Consider the following 9622-nt stretch of genomic DNA (forward strand, 5'->3'; position numbering starts at 1 on the left):
GAAAAGCTCGTTCATATCAAGAGTGGATTTAGTCTGAGATCACCCCGTGCTCCTCTTGACGTACTGCTGCAAGGCAGGACTGACCCCTCGAGAGCCCACAGCAGAGCCCCCTCCTCCCAGTGGCACCCTCAGCTAGCACCAAATGGACCTGTCGAAAGGGACCTGCCAAAAGTCTTCCTGAACAGGGAGAGGTCTTGCATGAGAACTGGAATAGGTTTTCTTCAGACAGCTCTGCCCTAACTACTCACTGCCTTTTCCTCCTTGGACAGGTCCCCATGCCCAGAGGCAGCAGATGTCCAACAGCAGCTCCATCACCCAGTTCGTCCTCCTGGCCTTTGCAGACACGCGGCAGCTGCAGCTCTTGCACTTCTGGCTCTTCCTGGGCATCTACCTGGCTGCCCTCCTGGGCAACGGCCTCATCATCACCACCATAGCCTGCGACCACCACCTACACACCCCCATGTACTTCTTCCTCATCAACCTCTCCCTCATCGACTTGGGGTCCATTTCCATCACTCTCCCTAAATCCATGGCCAATTCCCTCTGGGACACCAGGGCCATCTCCTATGCAGGATGTGCTGTTCAGCTTGTTTTCTTTTTCTTTTTTATGTCAGCAGAGTACTGTCTTCTCACTGTCATGGCCTACAACCGCTACGTTGCCATCTGCCAACCCCTGCACTACGGGACCCTCCTGGGCAGCAGAGCTTGTGTCCACATGGCAGCAGCTGCCTGGGGCAGTGGGTTTCTCAATGCTCTGCTGCACACGGCCAATACATTTTCCATACCCCTCTGCCAGGGCAATGCTGTGGGACAGTTCTTATGTGAAGTGCCCCAGATCCTCAAGCTCTCCTGCTCACACTCCTACACCAGGGAAGTTGGAGTCCTTGTGGTTAGTGCCTGTTTAGCTTTTGGGTGTTTTGTGTTCATTGTGGTGTCCTATGTGCAGATCTTCAGGGCCGTGCTGAGGATCCCCTCGGAGCAGGGACGGCACAAAGCCTTTTCCACGTGCGTCCCTCTCCTGGCCGTGGTCTCCCTCTTTGTCAGCACGGGCATGTTTGCCTACCTGAAGCCCCCCTCCAAGTCGTCCCATCCCTGGACCTGGTGGTGGCAGTGCTGTACTCGGTGGTTCCTCCAGCAGTGAACCCCCTCATCTACAGCATGAGGAACCAGCAGCTCAAGGATGCAGTGTAGAAAGTGGTGACTGGATGGTCTTAAGCAGCAATAAACTGACGATCTTCTTCTGCGTGCAATTCCTCATTCAGGATCTACCTCTCTTGTATGACCCAGAGAGTGCGGAAGTAGGAGCTGTGCTCTCTGTGGTTTAAACCACAATACAGGTCCCAGAAGTGATCTCTTGATCTGGGATTCTTTCTCTGAGACCTTCTCTGGAGCTGCAGGGGCAGTGCCTGTGTGCAGAGGTGGAGGGGAAAAGAGTCCCACCACAGCAACGCTGCCAGGGATCACCACCACCACCGCTTGGTCTTTCCCGAGCTGCTCTCTTCCCACCTCTGTACACTCCTGCTGAGCCTTTGTGTTGGTGTAAGGCCTGAGAGCAGTGGCAGGTTGATCATGGTCCTGCTGTGTGACGGCCCTTTGCCAGCAGGCAGGGACAAGCCATGGGCACTTCCGTGACAGAGCTGACGTTCATAACAGTGTTTGCATCATGAAAGGGGTTCTCCCAAGGGCCGTGCCTGAAGGCTTAGGTCTGCTTCTAACGTTTTTCTCAAGAACTTGCCCAGGAAAATGCACCAGAGAGAAAATGCCAGCAAACACCTAAAGTGAGTGAGTGTGCATGGCGGGGGCACATGGCTGTGTCCTCGCCCAGCAGTTACACTCAGCAGTTACCCTCACATGTTAGAAAGACTTGGGGAAATGAATCTCTATCATCATCGTTTTCGTCGTCGTCATCATCATCTTCGTTGTCCTATTCAATATTATTTTAGTGTTATTGTTGTTGTGATCTCCTGTAATTAACCTAGTAAACTGTCTTTATCTCAAATCATGAGCGGTTTTTCCATTCTCCTCCTCATCCCCTGGGGGGGTGGAGGGATGAGCGAGTGTCTGTGTGGTGTGTAACTGCCAGCTGGGCTTAAACCACAACATCTGGTCTGACCCTTCTTGGAGCAGGACGTTGGTCAAGGTGCCTTGCAGCCTGAACAATGTTCTCCTTCATTCCCCTTCAGGTTTTCCAAGTCAGGAAAGCTCTAAGGTTCTCTCTGACCACAGAAGTCATTCACATCAGGGGCCGGGCTGCTTCACAGGTGACACCAAACAGCCCTGACCACATCCTTTCCTTCCTTTGTCACTCCATTTTCCCTCTCCCCTGAATACCAGAACTTCTTCACTTTTGCTACTGGAATACCCTCCAAAAAGAATGACCTAACCTCTTAATCCTTTCCCTGGTGGTCATGTGTTTCTGGTTTTGTACCCTCTTTTGGTCTTTCTGAGATGGTTACTGTGATATTTTCCACCTGGGGTAGCAATTCCATTAAGTACATCATTCTCATTACCTGAAGCATCCTGAAAGTCATAGAGTCATAGAATCATAGAATGGTTTGGGTTGGAAGGGACCTCAAAGATCATCTAGTTCCAACCCCCAGTGCTGCGGGCAGGGACACCCTCCACTAGACCACATTGCCCAAAGCCTCATCCAACGTGGCCTTAAACATTTCCAGGGTTGGGGCCTCCACAACCTCTCTGGGCTACCTGTGCCACTGCCTCACCACCCTCACAGGGAAGGATTTCTTGCTAACATCTAATCTCAATCGACCCTCTTTTAGTTTCACCCCTTGCCCTGTCACTACACTCCCTGATGAACAGTCCCTCACCATCTTTCCTGTAGGCCCCTTCAGGTACTGGAAGATGCTCTAAGGTCTCCCCAGAGCCACCTTTTCTCCAGGCTGAACCCCAACTCTCTCAGCCTGTCCTCATAGGAGAGCTGCTCCAGCCCTCCGATCACCTTCGTGGCCTCCTCTGGACTCTGTCCAAGAGCTCAATATCTCTCCTGCACTGGGGTCCCCAGGGCTTTCTGGGGTGCAAGCACACACTGCCGGCTCATGTTGAGCTTCTCATCAATCAAGCAGTAGCTCAGCCAAGTGCTGGAACAGGTCACCCAGAGAGGTTGTGCAGTCTCTGTCCTTGGGGGTTTTCCAACTCGCACTGAATCAGCCTTGAACCACTTGGTCTGACTCTGTTTCTGACAGGTTGGACGGCAGGCTGCCTGAGGTCCCTTCCACCTCAGGTCTCTGAGGATCCGATGGGGATGCTGGGCCCTAGTTCCAACTGGACTTCTGCAGATGTTTATGGGGCATGAAGCCTCCTGTGCTGTAGGTGACCATCTAAACCAACCCCTCAACCAGTGAGGAGATGTGGACACTTCAGTGGGATTCGCTCTGTGCAAAGACTGAGGAGTCCTGGGCAGGGAAGGTTTTGGGGGCACGGGGCTCTGTGCAAGACCCCAGATGATCTTGTTTTAATGCCTGTAGGCCTGTCAGATGTCAGTGAACGGCATGGAAATGAAAGGAGGAAGATCTGAAGACAAAGAGCCAAAGTAAAGAGAGGTGTCAACACACTCGTCAGGTTTTTGGTTTTTTTTTTCTGTCTTTGGAGGGGGATTGCCTTTTCCCAGAACTGGGAATGGATGTAGGACATGAATGCCTTCAGGTCGAGGGACACAGAGACCTGGTACCAGTGTAGATGCCCTGGGAAGCCCTGCCCAGCCTCCACCTGCAGCTTGCAAGGGGCTCTGGTCTCCCACAGGTCCTCTGTGACAGATGCCAATCCCAGGCCAGCACCTCAGGTACACGGGGGTCCCTCAAAGTGGCACTGCCTCTTCATGCTCAGACAACTGGGGTCTGCATGGGAAGGGGCACATGGGGGGTTTGGTTTGGGTTTTTTTTTACATTGAAATCATCTACAAGGACATGTTCATCAGATGAATCCTTGGAGTATTTGTAAGAACTGGCAATGTTTTCCCACCATGACAGAATGGGAATTTCCTGGAAGTAGACTAATGGCAGCAGCAGAAGTATTTACCTTCCCCTGTCCTTGCATTACCACTACGCTGTCTATTCTTTCATCTCCCTCATTGCTCAGGTGTTTCCACCTCTCCTGGTTCAATGGCCATGCCTAAGGACATCATTGCAGCAGACTATCTGGACGTACGCCCTTCCCATTGCTCCCAGGTTTCCTCCTCCGCTTGCTCTTTGGCCATTCAGATGCCTCTCAACTCTCTGGTTTCTGCTTGGAGCTTCAGGGAGTTAGAAACTTGCCCCATCTTTCAGAACTCTCATGAACTCTTTAGCCAACACCTTCACTGTTTCTGTACCTAGCCTTTGTTATCTCCATGGTTAAAACTGTTCTTGTACGGAAATGCCTCGTGAAAGGTGGACCATATTAGATGCTGCTTGGACTCAGCATCCAGCTGAGGAGAGAGATTTCATGTTCATTAACTTGCATCGTGTTTAACTGTTGTTTGTTGTCAGTGAAGAGAAACCTTTGTGTGCCTGCGTGCAGCCCAGGTCTCCAAGGAAAGCAGGTGGGAGCTGGTGTGAAGGAGCTGTACCATCCAGCTGCAGAGCTCAGTGGAGAAGCCTGATGTGAGGAAAGGTGATGCAAGGCCCAGGTGGCCGATGAGGGAACTGGTGGCCTTGGGGAGGAGCGAGGTTGTCCAGACAGTGCTGGATCTCAAGGGACTGCTTCTCCTGCCTGTCCAGATGTCTTTAGGAGACAGCTTGGACCAACATCCATTGTAGAACACTGCTATCACTTCTTCTATAAACTGACACGTGATAGAAAATAGCCTTGAAAGAAAAAAATCCTCCTCCATAAAATCTTCTTTGAAATCTTCATCATTAAGTACTCAGCTACAACCTCTCCAATTAGTTGGACAAGGCTTGAGGACTTGAAGAAAATTACGGGAAGAGACATGGCTCGTTAGAGTTTTCTGTACTTTAATGAGCCCCATGGCGTATTTGCTGCTGAGTCCATGCACCTCAGATACCAAGAAGAGGAGACTGAAGAAACCTCTGGAGAAGGCCAAGTCAGCAGTAAAGCCCAAAGTACCTTGAAGCATGAATGGGCCCCACTGGGGGCCATTGCTGACAAAGCCTCCCCAGGGACTCGTTAGAGCAGATCATTGGAGGCCATGATGACAAAGCAAGGCAAAGTGCAGGCAGCTCTGATGCTGAGGACACCCTGGCTTTGTCTGATGAAGCAGAAATGCCAAGCGCTGACCCCCAGCCCCTGGCAAGGGACATCCTGACCCTCACCTGTGTCTCAGGGCTCTGCCTTGTCATGTGGGGAGTGGGATGCCAAGGGAAGGACAACGGGATGACACCTCATGGCCTCCCCCACGATGGGTGCAAGGAGGCAACGATGCCCCATGGCCATGAGGACAACGTGTCTCCTCTGAGGCCTCTGTGGCAGGGACGTCAGCCATAGCCAAGGGGGCAAAGCCCTCGGTTCCATCGGGGCCTTTCAGCCTTGCCAGCACCCTTGGCCATCGGCACCACAGGCCATCCTACACTGCCCCACGCCTCTGCCTGTTTCCCTGCAGGCTGCAGGCACCCAACGCACTTCCCCACCTTCTTCTCACCCCATGCTATGTCCCTACCTGGACTGCTGTCTCTCCCTCCTCGCCACATGTTCCCTCAAACACAAAGCCATGGGCTCATCCAGACTCCCTCCGAGTCACTTTTTGCACCACAGCACTGCCCTCAGAAGGACAGTTCTTCAGCCTCACCTCCACTCGGCACCTCCAAAGCTGCAGTTTCTCGTGCTTTTCCTTTCTTATCCTTCTTGCCCACGACCAAAAGAATAGTGCCATCACCTCAGAAAGGAATTTTCCAGCTGTCCCGAGGTACCCCTATGCTTCCCTCAGCCTCCACTTCACCAGGATGAAGCAGCCCAGGTCTCTCAGCCTCTCCACACACGACCCCTAGCCCTATCTTGGCAGACTTTCTCTGCCCACGTGACAGTTCCTCCCCATCCCTCCAGAACGGGGAGCCCCCCACCCTGGGACACACCACTGCAGAGGTGGCCACACACCAGTGCTGAGTCAAGCTGGAGAAGAAGTGCCCTTGCCTGGGTGGCCACGCTCCTCCCAGGGCAGCCCAATGTGCTCCTGGCCATCTTCCTGTTTAGCACCACTGGCTGCTCTGGCATCCCTCCTAATGCCCAAAGCCTCCTCCTTGAGGCCGCTCCTCCACCAGTCATGGCCGAGCCTGCCTTGATGGACGCGTGTTGTGGTGTAACCCTGGCAGACAGCTCAGTGCCACACAGTCGCTGCCTCACTCATGATGTCCTATGGTATGGAAGATCCCTTTGGTCAGTTGTGGCCAGCTGTCCCTGCCATGTCCCCTCCCAGCTTCTCGTGCACTCCCAGCCTCCCTGCTGGTGGAGCAGCCTGAGAAGCAGGAAAGGCCTTGATGCTGTGCAAGCCCTGTTCAGCAATAACTAAACCATCGCTGTGTTATCAGCACTGTTTTCATCATAAACCCAAAGCACAGAGCCATACTGGCCACTTTGATGGAAATTAATTGCACCCTAACCAAACCCAGTACAATGGGGTGGTTCTGCCCTCTGATGCAGAACATCACAAGATCAGAAGGAGAAGATCCCTTCTCTTTGGGAAACTTCTTGAGGTTTCTCTTGATGAAATCCCAGAGCTTCTGAAGGTGTGTTTGGAGTGAAGCTCCACTGTGTCAGCGGTTAATGTGTGCGTGCAGATGGCTCACCTGACTTGTGGTGCATCTGAAAAGATGACAGCAGTAGGAATGAAAGGACACGACAGATAATAAATAAGAAGCAAAGATACTAATTCAAAGAAATGCTAAAGCCTGGAGCTGTGCCATGGGATTGGTGATGGGCCTGTGGAGAGTTTGTGGGTCAGGATTAGCCAAGCAGACCAACACAGGGGACATTTTAGTGCATGTCTTACTCTCTGCTTGATTAGGAAGAAGTAGATGAGCCCTTCTGCAGGCCACTAGAAGAAACCTCATGTTCTCACACCCTGGTCATCAATGAGAACTCCCCAAGCATGTGCAGATGGCATTAGGAAAGCCAAAGCCCAACTCGAGCTGAATCTGCTGAGTGACCTGAAGGACAACAAAACCCGTTTCTATGACTACATAAAGAGCAAAAGGAAGACTAATCAAAACGTACATGGTATCTGGTCCAGGATATGGAAAAGCCCGAGACAGTCAAGGTCTTCCTCACCACAGGCTGTCCTGCTAGTACCAAATTTCAGGTATCTCAGGGAAATTGGGAGCGAGGAAGACTTCACCTTGGTGCAGGAGTCTCAGGTTAGGGAACATTTCAACAAAGCGGCCATACCTGAGCCTACGGGAACTGAGGGCATGCACCCACGAGTGCTGAGGGAGCTGGCCAATGTCACTGCGAGGCCACTCTGGACTTTCTTTCAAAGGTGGTGGTTACTGGGAGAGGTTCCTGCTGACTGGGCAGAAGCAAATACCAACACTATCTCAAAGAAGGGCAAGAAGGAGGATGTGGGGAGCTTTCAGCCTGTCTCCTCTAGCATCCCCCGAGACACACTGATGAAGTAGAGGTTAGAGAAGTGGAGAGTGATGTGGATGGAGAAGTGACTGAACTACCTGGCTCAGAGGATCGTGACCGTGGCACAAAGCCCAGCAGGAGGTACCATGAGCTGCGGTGCAGGCACCAAAGCTCGGCCCTCAGTCTGGGAGTTGTCAGCAGGCAGTGCCAGTGGCTGCAGCACCCAAGAGACCCACGGCCCCATGCGCAGCAGCGAGTCCAGTTCTGAGCATGGGGAGCTGCTCTGGCTGGAGAGGAGCTGCTGGGAGCACTGCATTGGTTGTGCCCACCTATGGTGTACGAGGGGGTGAGTCTGATGCGTGGCTGAGGGAGGCCCTCCCGCTGAGCCAGGAAAGGAGCCCCTTGCTTTCTGAACTCCTTCTCAGAGAGGAGCCTAGGTGTGGCTAGGTCTGGTCTGAGTCCTAGACGTGGTCAACGGTTTATGCCTAAAGGTGTGTAGCCATATGTCACAGTCACCGTTTGCCTGTCAGAGCCCCCTCCAGGACTGTCACTGAGACAGTTTTGCAAAGGTGAATCAGACAGAAATTTTATTAAAGCAACAGCAAGGCTTTTGACACCGTCTCTCGTACCATCCTCGTTAGCAAGCTTCGGCAGTGTGGGTTGGAGGAGTGGACAGTGAGGTGGTAGAGAAGTGGCTGAATGGCAGAGCCCAGAGGGTTGTGATAAGCGGCGCAGAGTCTGGTTGGAGGCCTGTAGCTAGTGGTGTGCCCCAAGGGTCAGTGCTTGGTCCTGCCTTATTCAACATAATCATCAATGACCTGGACGAGGGGACAGAGTGTACCCTCAGCAAATTCGCTGATGAGACTAAGCTGGGAGGAGTGGCCAACACACCTGAAGGCTGCGCTGCCATTCAGTGACATCTGGACAGACAAGAGTATTGGGTGGAGAGGAACCCAATGAAATTCAACAAGGGCAAGTGTAGGGTCCTGCACTTGGGGAACAACAAGCCCAGACACCAGTACAGGGTAGGGGTTGGCCTGCTGGGAAGTAGCATGGCCAAGAAGGACCTGCAGCATTGACAAGCAGCTGTCCATGAGGCAGCAATGTGCCCTCATGGACAGGAAGGCCAATGGTATCCTGGGGTGCATTGAGAAGAGCACAGCCAGGAGGTCAAGGGAGGTTCTCCTCCCCCTCTACTCTGCCCTGGTGAGGCCACGTCTGGAGTTCGGTGTCCAGTTCTGGGCTCCCCAGTTCAAGACAGACAAGGGACTACTGGAGAGAGTCCAGCAGACTGGAGGGCTGCGAGGATGATGAGGGCACTGGAGCATCTCTCGTATCAGGAAAGGGGAGAAAGCTGAGTCTTTTAATGTGGAGAAGAAAAGACCGAGTTGGGATTTCATCAATGCTTATAAATATCTGAAGGGCGAGTGTCAAGACTAAGGAGCCAGATTCTTTCCAGAGGTGCCCAGTGACAGGACAAGTGGATATGGGCACAAACTGGAACACAGGAAGTTCCATCTCAACATGAGGAAAAACATCTTCACTCTGAGGGTGACAGAGCACTGGGACAGGCTGCCCAGAGAGGATGTGGAGTCTCCTTCTCTGGAGAGATTCAAAACCTGTCTGCATACAATCCTGTGCAACCTGCTCTAGGTGATCCTTGTTTGATTGGAGGGTGGACTAGATGATCTCCAGAGGTCCCTGCCAACCCCTACCAGTCTGAGATTCTGTGATTCGGTGACCCGTGATCCTTCTCCTGGCTCTGGGCTTCTATTGATGCCACTGGCATTAAACTGGGAGGAGTGAGATGGATTGAGGTTCCCCTCCCCCGGCCACTTTAGCTTAAAGCCCTCTTCACCAGCTTGGCAAGCCTATGGCTGAAGATGCTCTTCCCCTTCTCTGACAGAGGGATCCCATCAGCCCTCGGTAGACCAGGTTTCTCAAAGCCAGTCCCATGGCCTTAGTAGATGAACTCCTGGCTGTGGCACCAGTCAGCAACCAGTGGGGCAACCATTTGTTGACCAATTCAAACCCCTTCCCTTTGACCAGGAGGATGGATGAAAAACCTGTGTGGGCTCCAGAGTCCCTTCCCACCGCTCCCAGGGCT

General features: G+C 52.7%; 1 pseudogene; it reads left to right on the plus strand.

The window, feature by feature from the left end:
• The first annotated feature begins 292 nt into the window (after positions 1-292).
• LOC142602527 (olfactory receptor 14J1-like) lies at positions 293-1191 on the plus strand (annotated as a pseudogene).
• The last annotated feature ends 8431 nt before the right edge of the window (positions 1192-9622 follow it).

The sequence above is a fragment of the Balearica regulorum genome, chromosome 7, assembly GCF_011004875.1.
Source record: "Balearica regulorum gibbericeps isolate bBalReg1 chromosome 7, bBalReg1.pri, whole genome shotgun sequence".
Taxonomy (NCBI): domain Eukaryota; kingdom Metazoa; phylum Chordata; class Aves; order Gruiformes; family Gruidae; genus Balearica; species Balearica regulorum.